At 40.0% G+C, this 10,140-nt stretch overlaps 1 long non-coding RNA gene across 2 annotated transcripts in view; it reads right to left on the reverse strand.

Moving 5' to 3' along the window:
- Positions 1 to 381: 381 nt before the first annotated feature.
- LOC109302000 overlaps positions 382 to 10,140 on the reverse strand; it is a 59,225-nt gene continuing 49,466 nt past the window's right edge. The window contains exons 4-6 of one of the 2 annotated variants that reach the window (XR_002098684.1): positions 8,858 to 8,929; positions 5,288 to 5,349; positions 382 to 894 (exon numbers count right to left, since the gene is read on the reverse strand). This is a non-coding gene — a long non-coding RNA (uncharacterized LOC109302000). Of the gene's footprint in view, positions 895 to 3,522; positions 4,210 to 5,287; positions 5,350 to 8,857; positions 8,930 to 10,140 lie in introns of those variants that run through there. The other variant, XR_002098683.1, reaches the window with a different exon arrangement.

Here is a 10,140-nt window from a genome sequence, read left to right on the forward strand (position 1 = left end):
TGCACTGCACTCCCAGTTGTCACTGACATCACTGTTCTACTCATTCCTGGCCACTCCACTTGTATGCAGCAACAAAGGGAAGTCAACTTACCTGTGCTGGGTAATAGAGAAGTAGTAAGTTAAAGGCTTAAGGAAGCAACAACTCTGGAACAGTGCACTGGATTTTTTCCTGGCTCAGGAACTACAAACAAAATAGTTAACAGAAGCAACAAAGGGAAGTGGCAGAAACTCCTGCCCTTGTTCTTTCTGCAAAATGCTATAATTGGAAATATGGTCCCTGGCAGACTACATTTAAGACACGATTGACCAGTTAATCACATCTTAAGTAGTAACCCAGCCACATGGTCATGCAATTAATGGTGCAATAAAACAAGGAATAAGCACAAAGTTATTACATAAAATATGTGTAAGAGCTTTATGACTGATTTCCATTGCATCCTAAATTATACGGGTGGTAAGGCATCAGCTGTTTGGGACTCCTGTCCTGAAGAGTGCATGGGAGTCACCAACACTCAAACTTGAGTGGGTTCTTGAGAACGTTTTAGGGTTTGCTTCAAGATAATGCAAAGCCAATTCAAGATTTCTCAAAAAGAAAGAATTCCCTCATACTTAATGCTCCTCTTGGTAAAAGAGGTCATGAAACACTAAAAGGCAAGCAGTCTTGAAACCTAATCTTATTCTGATCAAATTTACCTTCCTACCTCACGATGGAGGCAGTTCTTAAAAGCCGCAAGAGATTTGAAAAAAGCCCTACGCATTCAAGATATTTTTTTCCTTAAGCCTTTGGTACTGAGCTCAGCTGGAAAGACTATACATTCTGGCCTGAACAAAATATCCTCTGATCAGCTGAAGAACTCATTGTTCCTTGTAGTCACCAGTTAGGCTTCAGGTCACCTGAACGGAGCTAGGCTTTAATCATTTCAAAAAACAACCTAGTACCAAGGCAGAGAAGTGAAGCATACCACTCCTGACTATGGCCAATGCTCAGCCAGTGCATGGTCCCACTGCTAAGCAGTTGTAGTTCCAGACATGTTCAACTCCAGCACTCTCTGTGGTCCTTCCCCTTTTGCTCTCTTCACATCTAGTGGCAGAAAGCCAAGCTCAAAGTGGAAACGAGGTTTTTTGTAAATGTTGCAAGCCACCAATCCAGGTTTTCCCTTCTCTCCTTGAAAGACTTGTATTTTATTAAAACTGAAAATTGGCAACCAGAGACTGACCTTAGACATATCTCATCTCCCAGAAAATAGGATGATTCCCTCGCCAACACCTTGCCACAGCAATGGCATGGAATGTGTTAAGTTAAAATATGCTCAAATGACCCCAGGAAGAGGAACGTGCCCCATGTCATGGAGGAAGGCAAAACAACCTATGCTCCAATCTTTGCCAATTTGACCAGGTTCTGCCCCAAATCCAGACACTGGTTTGACTTTGAGCACATGAGCCAGACCCTCCTGTCCAGCAACTGGGAAATTTCTATACACCTCTAGTGAAGGAAGGGTGTGGATGAAAAAGGATGTGGAGAAGCTTGAGAGAGTCCAGAGAATAGCCACGTGCATGATCAGAGGTCAGGAAAACAGACCTTATGATGAGAGGCTGAGAACCATGGGACTCTTTAGCTTGGAAAAGCGCAGGCTCAGGGGTGATCTGATGGCCACCTACAAGTGTATAAGGGGTGTTCACCAGGATCTGAGGGAACCTTTGTTCACCAGAGCTCCCCAAGGGATGACAAGATAGAACCGTTATAAACTCCTCCAGGACTGTTTCAGGCTGGACATAAGGAAGAATTTCTTTACTGTCCGAGCCCCCAAGGTCTGGAATAGCCTGCCATTGGAGGTGGTTCAAGCACCTACTTTGAATGCCTTCAAGAGAAATTTGGATGTTTATCTTGCTGGGATCCTATGACCCCAGCTGAATTCCTGCCCCTGGGGCAGAAGGCTGGATTCAATGATCTTCTGAGGTCCCTTCCAGCCCTAATGTCTATGAAATCTATGAAACAGAAACCAAATAATACAGCGAGAGGCGAGGGGAATTTCTTTCTGGCTCCTGCAGAGGACTTTCAAAAGTCCCAGATCATGGCTTCTCCTCCATTACAAGACATCTCCCATCAGAGATGACATCATTTCAGCCCCTTCATGGGGATACTAAATGCTCAAGTCCATGTACCACATACTCTAATTGCTTGTCTAAGGACACATTTATCCAACAGTACATAGATTCAAAGATTCACTGAGTTCTATCTTGAAGCAATTCAGGTTCCTTACCCTCACTAATGTTTTTTCAGAAGGCAATTTTGAAACTTCACTTCTGATTACTATAAACCTTCTTCTGATTTATAGACAACATGGCATGACTGTTTGTATCTATTTTATCTTGCAATGATGTTGTTCTTTTACTTAACAAAACTCCTTTCCTTCCCTGATATTCACCCTGCAAGTGTATTTGCAAAGAGTCATCACATCCCCTCTCAACCTTTGTTTGGCTAAGGAAAACAATCCATGCTCTTTTAACCTCCTCTCATAAGATGCTGTCCCCATGCTCCTAACCATCCCAGAAGTTCCTGTTCCAGTTTAAATTAATCTTCTATGAACCTAAGTGATTAAAACTAAACTAAACATTCTAAATTGGGTCCTCCCAAAGCCACAAATAGAAGTACAAATATTTCTCTTCCTCAACTTGGTATACCCTGACTAATACACCTTTGATTTCCATTAGCCTTTTTCATGGCTGCATCACAGAGGTGGTATGTGATCAACCCATGAACCCACTCTTCTTTTTTTGGCCTCCAGTCTGTGAGTTCCTCTCGTACAGTAAAAGTTCTTATTGTTTGTCCTTAATTGTATTGCATTATTTCTTTCCAAACTCCTTCATATTGCTTATTGGCTTTCCCCCAGTGTTTCTCTGCTCCTTTCTTTTTATGTGTTTCTAACCAGCAACTCCAGGTGATGGAAAGATATGACCGTGGTCCTCAATCTTTTTTAGACTCAGAGCAGTCATCATTAAACTTGAGGCACCCCTCCAAAAATGCCAGCTCTTAGTTTTTACTCATTTTTTGACTACAGAAAAGTAATAGAGCTTTTTTTTTCTGTTGCAAAGAGGTCAAAAAGAGCACAACAGGCCAGAATGTTTTTAATACTGTAGATTCCTATTTGAAATCTCTGGGTTTATCTTGTTTACCACCTAACAATGATAATACTGCATGGCAGCCTGTAGGATCTCAAGGCACTGCAGGGTGCCATGGCACTCTGGTTAAGAATCACTGCTATATGCCTAATGCAACTCCTGTGCTCTAGCCCTAAGAATCAATTCATTTTACATAGTCTTTCCCCTTTTTTTCTGTGTAATTTTTGTTAAATAACAGCTTAACAGGTCTTAGAATTCAAGGTTTTCTGTCCTGTTTGACACTGTTTTTGATCATCTTGGATGATATGGGCACTTTTCCAGAACAGGACAAAAGCATGCCAGTAAGGGCTCAGTCACTTGGGGTACAGAGCACCTCAAATTAAATGATGTCAGAATCAGGCCCCAAGATTAAAACTTTTGTTTTAATAACTTCATTTGGATTTTCATTAAGTAAAATACAAAACACTTTTTCAGCAGCACTTTTCAGGACACCTGCAGTAATTCAGTCAGGAAATTAATTTAAGTTAGATTTAATATTCTGAAATTTGTGTTATTGCAACATCATAGTGCTACTGTCCAAAACTGAGTCGGCATAAAGTACAGTGTTACTTGCCAGACTTATGTTAGCATGTATGGTTTAAATGATGACACAAGCAAAACTCTGCTCTGAAATGGACAAATTAAAGATACCAAAATATTATGTTTCCTTTTGCCAATAAGAACAGCTGGCAAGATGGGTTTACTAAATGCAGCTTTAGCCAGCAGACATAGGTTATAATTTTCACAGGCTTTGTCTTTGAAATATGGAATTAACAAAACATTCTCCCCCCACCCCTTTCAAAATTGGAGGGTTTGTATCTTTCATCTGGCGAAATTTAGCAGAAAAATGAAAATAATATCAAAATTACAGGCACCGTAGGGAGGCTGTTAATGTGGGAACAAAGGGCATTTGGCCAGTGAAAATAATAAAAGACTATGCAACTTTCCCAGTGATGGCTGAAGCCCAATTAGTACTTTCCAACTGGAGCCACAATACTCCTTTCCAGATTATGCGGTTTGGCAAGATGCAGCATGAGTAAACTTACTTTCCTAGAAGGGAAAAATATAATTAACAGAAAAAACAAAGTCATGCAGTATTATGCTCTAAGTAAACAATAACATACCACTGGGTATACATTAAACAGTTGATATATGTACACCTTGGATATACTGAGGCAAAGCTGTGGCTCAGCAGAGAAGGAATGCATCTATTGTCTGTTGACCCCACTGCTGGAGTTTGCTGCTGCCTTTATAGACTAGTTATTTTCATTTCTTTAATGGAAAAATATGGATTTAATACACATACTTGATTTAATGTTAATTAAGCTAGTGGGTTAAGTTTAGGTAATTTAAAGTAATTTTTTAAGTTTGAAACCTCTGTTTTTGCTACCTTCCTGTTTGGTAAACAACTGATCTACTGTGCTGTTCCCAACATACCATGAGGATAACTTTGTTTTTTACTGATTCTATTAATTGAATGCAGACATTTAACTCCATTAATAATGACCAGCATAGTTATAGCCCAGTCATATTTACCCTAGAGTACATTCCACACACCCTGGCAGCGGTATAAGTCCTGAAAGTCCTTTCCACCCTTTTCTGAGTGCTGGATTTAAGGTTGGAACCTACAGCAAACTGGAGGTGAACTGATTGCTGATTTTTTCAATAGCATTTTAAATAAAATCTGACACAGGAGGACAGCACATTAAGTTGAAGGCCAAAATGAGGGGAAACATGTAAAAAAAAGCAAGAGTGTAGACTATGGTAGCATAATAAAAACAGTCTTGCTGAGACATCTGGTTATTGCTCTTGCAATGACACTCTTCATAAAAATGCAGGGCAATGTGCCAGAAGGAAGACTGAGAAAAAGGAGGAAAAGAAAAGAAAGCTTCAAAAAACATGGAACACTCCTGTCAGAGGCTTGGACCACACACCTGAAACAATTATTGACTTATAGTTCCATTACAGGATGTATTCATTTGACAGGCATATCCCACTATTGCCTCCACATCTCCTGCCCTCTCCATCCCCTGGCCGCCCCATCCCATTCTCCCATTCTCAGATCTAATTTCATGTATTTCTAATGTAATTTAAGTTCATAGTTCTGATAATGTATGGAAACACATACATTTGGAGCTCTTTCAAAAGTAAACTTCTTCAGAAGGAGAGCAGATCAGGAGCATGCAGTAGCTGTTAAGATTCAGACAATGACGTGGATGAGTCCGGAGCATTATAAAAGTAGCAAAGTTCGCCGAAGACAGCAAACATTGGGGTAAACCTGAGGGATAGGCTGGTGATCCAGGCCAACCTTGACAGGCTCAGAAAATGGGTGGATAAAAACCTGATGACATTCAATATGCAAAAATGCAAGGCACTCCATCTCGGTGGGGGGGGAAGAACCCGCATCACGCTGATAGGCTCGGCAGTGCTACACTTGCTAACACCACAGCTGAAAGGGACTTGGGGATCGTGATTGACCACAAGATGAATATAAGCCACCAATGTAATGTCACAGCTGGTAAAACAAATAAAACGCTGGCTTGCGTCCATACATGCTTCTCAAGCAAATCTCAGGATGTCATTCTACTGCTGTTCTCAGCCTTGGTGAGGCCGCAGCTGGAATACTGCATCCAATTCTGGGCTCCACAATTTTAAAAGGATGTGGAAAAGCTTGAGAGAGTCCAGAGGAGAGCCACACACATGATCAGTGAGCAAGAGATCAGGCTTTATGATGAGAGGCTGAGCCATGGGACTCTTCATCCTGGAAAAGCGCAGGCTCAGGGGGGACTTAGTGGCTGCCTATAAGTATATAAGGGGTGTACATCAGGATCTGGGGGAATGCCTGTTCACCAGTGCGCCCCAAGGGATGACAAGGTCAAATAGTCACAAACTCCTCCAAGACAGTTTTAGGCTGGACATAAGGAAAAACTTCTTTACTGTTCGAGCCCCCAAGGCCTGGAATAAACTCCCTCCAGAAGTGGTGCAAGCATCTACCCTGGACTCTTTTAAGAAACATTTGGACGCTTATCTTGCTGGGATTCTTTGACCCTAGCTGACTTCCTGCCCCTGTGGCAGGGGGTTGGACTTAATGATCTTCCAAGGTCCCTTCCAGCCCTAACGTCTATGAAATCTCTCTGAAATCCCCCTGCTGGCTGAGCTATTCTGAGACTATTTAGAAGATATTTCTCTGGTGGTGCTTACTTACCCATTATCTGCTTTTTCTTTATTAAGTGAACTGTTATATTACATTCAATGGGCTACAGCTATTTAGTTGTGTGCATTTATTTATTTATTTATTTATTTATTTATATGTATATATAGAGTAGATGTAGAGTAGATGCTGGTTTTCATGGTCTCATTTTTCCTTTAATTATTAGTACAACTTGATTCTGATTGAAAGCAGTAATACAATATATCACCCATTACACTTTTTAATTTCTGTGTGACAGGTATATCTGTAGAGCCTTTTGCTTTAGTACTGTGGAATAAGGCTAGAATTTCCTAAATGGAAGAGACTAAAGACAAAGCTGTCTTTGAGAGCTACAGCTTAACAAATATACAAGTACTAACTTCAACTAGCAAAACAAATGGGGTGGAAGTAGGGACAGGTATCACCTTAAAACCACCCTTGTTACACTGGTAACTCAAACAACCCTTTCATTTTAAATGTAGTAGAATGGAGACCTGCATGTGTGCTTGCACTTGCCACAAAAATTTCTCAAAAGCTAATGAAGCAAGCTCAGTGTAAATAACCTCTTCTGACATGAGTACCAATTAATTTACACTTCTGAAGCCACAGTTTACACATGGTGATACATTTTCTCTTGCCCCTGAAAGCCACTACATCCACATTATAAAAGGTATGAAACTTATTTACTTAACATTATACTAGCCCATGTTCTTGAATCAAGAGGGATTTCTAAAAAATACAGAACAAACTAAAATTTGCTATTAAAGGTGCAGCAGGACAGCTGTATTTATTATATTTACCTGTATTTACCTTAAATCCAGGTAGAGGGGGCTTTTACCTCTTGAAATGCATAACTCATACTAAACGTGAACTGGATCAGCTCTTAGACAAAAGAAGCTAAGAAATTTTACATTATATGAAAAATAAATCCTCCAAATTTGCTAACAAATTTGCAAAATAGTGCTCAAAGTGTATACAGCCCAACATCCAGAGACTATTATAACAACAGCATGGCATAGTAGGTGAAGCTCCTAATTATGAACGTATTAACATTCTCTTGAATTGCTATAAATAACTGAATAATCTTGAAGAGAAGCAGAATCCTACTGACATGCAGAAGTATGAACAAGTACCCAAATTCCCCAGATGAACAGAAAACATACTAAAACAAAACAATATACACCTTTTGAGAATGTCGTTATTTCAAAATATATCTAAGAAGATACTGAAAAAGAATGAAACTGACAAAGCTACAGACTGTCCTGAATACTCCATCAATTTGATAAGAAATGTTCTAATCCCATATCTCTGCGGACACAAAATGCATAATTAAAAGTACCCCCACACAGCACACCATACTTACTCCCATATCGGACACACCTTTCCCCCAAAAATTGGTCATCCAAAATTGTGTGCGTGTGTGTGTGGGGGGTGTTTTAAGTGAGAAAGTCAATTTCTGCACTGGAATGAAAGCATGAGGATGCTGGAGCTGCCGGAGGCTGTGCTGCTTTCCCCAGCTCATGCCAGAGGGGCTGAGTCCAGTTCATTGTCACTCCACCTCTCCAATTTGGCTGTGGTTGTGACAAGTTTAAAGCTTGAGCTGTGGAGTTGGAAGAAAGAGAGTGAGTGACACATTCCTGGGAGCATGAAGCCATGGTGAGTATGTGTTGTACCAGAGAAGACTGTGGAAATTTTTTTTTTTTCATTCTGTCTTCCGCAAACAGCGAACACACCTTATTTGGGCGGGGGTAGGGGGGTATGCAAGAAAGTATGGTACTTTTAACAAGGCTACAATACCTCCCTCCCCCAGCGCTATACCTAGACTCCTGGTGGCCCCAAGAGAACTTTTAGTATCAGGCCCCCCTCTGCCAGAGATAACAATAACAATAATAATTGGACAAAAAATTACCATTTTGGGGCCCCCTTTCTGTCCGGCTCCCAAGCGGCTGACTGGTTCACCCATGCCTGTGTTTGGCCCTGCCCCTCCCCCTCCAAAAAAAAGTACTAGAACTGCATGCCTCTACCCTCTCCACATTTCTTCCTAATAAAGATAAGAAAATTCTTACTAATTTGTTTAGCAGAGATTAGTCCTCTGTTCCCTGTAGTCACACATATCAATACATCTGGTTTTATATATCACAGGACATCTAGCAATATAGTAAGCTTAACTGTTATTCAGTAAAATAGTTATTATAATTCCTAGAAGATTTAGGGTGGAATTTTCAATCATTAGAACTTGGGCTTGTAAATCACTTGGATATTTTTGAAATCCTCATTTTTAATCTTTCCCTAAAACTTTACCTCATGTACAACATCCAGCTCCCTATTTCAGGAAGCTACTGATTTATAATGTACAAGCTCCCACAATGGCGTCCTTAAAAACTGATACATGTCCAAAAGGTTACAGTCATATCTAAATATCTTTCAGGTAATACAAAGGAATTTAAATAACTCCTGTAGATCAGACTTTGCCCCACTGAACTTTAGATACATTTTAGAAAGTCTTACCACTGTTGAAATCTGCACAGCTGATTTAAAGTTCCTCGTATCAATGCACTCCTTTTAATTATATTTTGCATCCTACAGCAGTAATAAACAGTATAAATGTAAATACAGAGTGAAACTTAGTCTCTGTAAGCAGGATAACTAGCTGGTTAAAAATCTTGAATTTTCCTAACACCACATAATATGCCACAATCCATATCAGCAAACCTAAATATTTTTAAGTGGACTATATACTAAAAACCTCCTAAAGACTGGTATGGAATCATCAGTATTCTACAGTTTTGGGGTCAAGTTCAATTTCAGTTCAAGCACTTCCTCTTATAGTAATAGAAGGTGACCCAAGCCTTTCATGATTATACCATGACAAGACTTAGCAGCCCAAGTCAAAATGGAATGATTTCTAGAATATTGCTTTTGAATACTTAATATATGCATGAAAGCTTATGCCAAACAAGCAAACAAGTGCCACCGGGATTACATGAGTAAAATAAAAAATATGGTCAGCGGTCTAAATCACTAAATTGTATCTTTTCTCCCTAAATGACTATGTGCGCAATACCACAATTTAACCATTACAGTTTATGCTAAACGTTATGTTAAAGTCCTTGTGAAATTTTCTTATTGTATACTACATCATGTGTGGTGCATTCAGTGTGTTGGATATTTCCCCCAGCAACATTTCTGTTTGTTTTCTGCTGGTTTCAGCTTATACAAAGCCTATATTACCCTTGAAACAAGCATGCAAAAGAACCAGTCATATGCTATAAGAAATAGCTTTCTCTGTAATGATGGTAGTGTTTTTTTCAGATGCATGTACAAAACCAGAGCTCTCCAGTACCCTTTTAACCCAATTAGGTTAGCTTAACATGACTGTAAAGTCTTTGAGATGTAGTAAGAGATGTTAGTTTTAAGTTAGGCAGAAGGCAGGGTGGATTTATACTTTATAGACAAAGTAAATCAAAGATGTATAGCATAAGCTTTCATAAGCAGAGGACTTACAGAATCTGATGAAGAAAGCCCCTGGTTATGAAAGCTTATGCTATACATTTCATAGATTTCATAGACATTAGGGCTGGAAGGGACCTTGGAAGATCATCGAGTCCAGCCCCCCGCCTAAAGGGCAGGAAGTCAGCTGGGGTCATAGGATCCCAGCAAGATAAGCATCCAATTTGCTCTTGAAGGTGTTCTATGTAGGTGCTTGAACCACCTCCGATGGCAGACTGTTCCAGACCTTGGGGGCTCGGACAGTAAAGAAATTCTTCCTTATGACCAGCCTGAAACGGTCT

This window comes from Gavialis gangeticus, unplaced genomic scaffold, assembly GCF_001723915.1.
Source record: "Gavialis gangeticus isolate Ggan-Ray unplaced genomic scaffold, GavGan_comp1, whole genome shotgun sequence".
NCBI classification, from domain to species: Eukaryota; Metazoa; Chordata; order Crocodylia; family Gavialidae; genus Gavialis; species Gavialis gangeticus.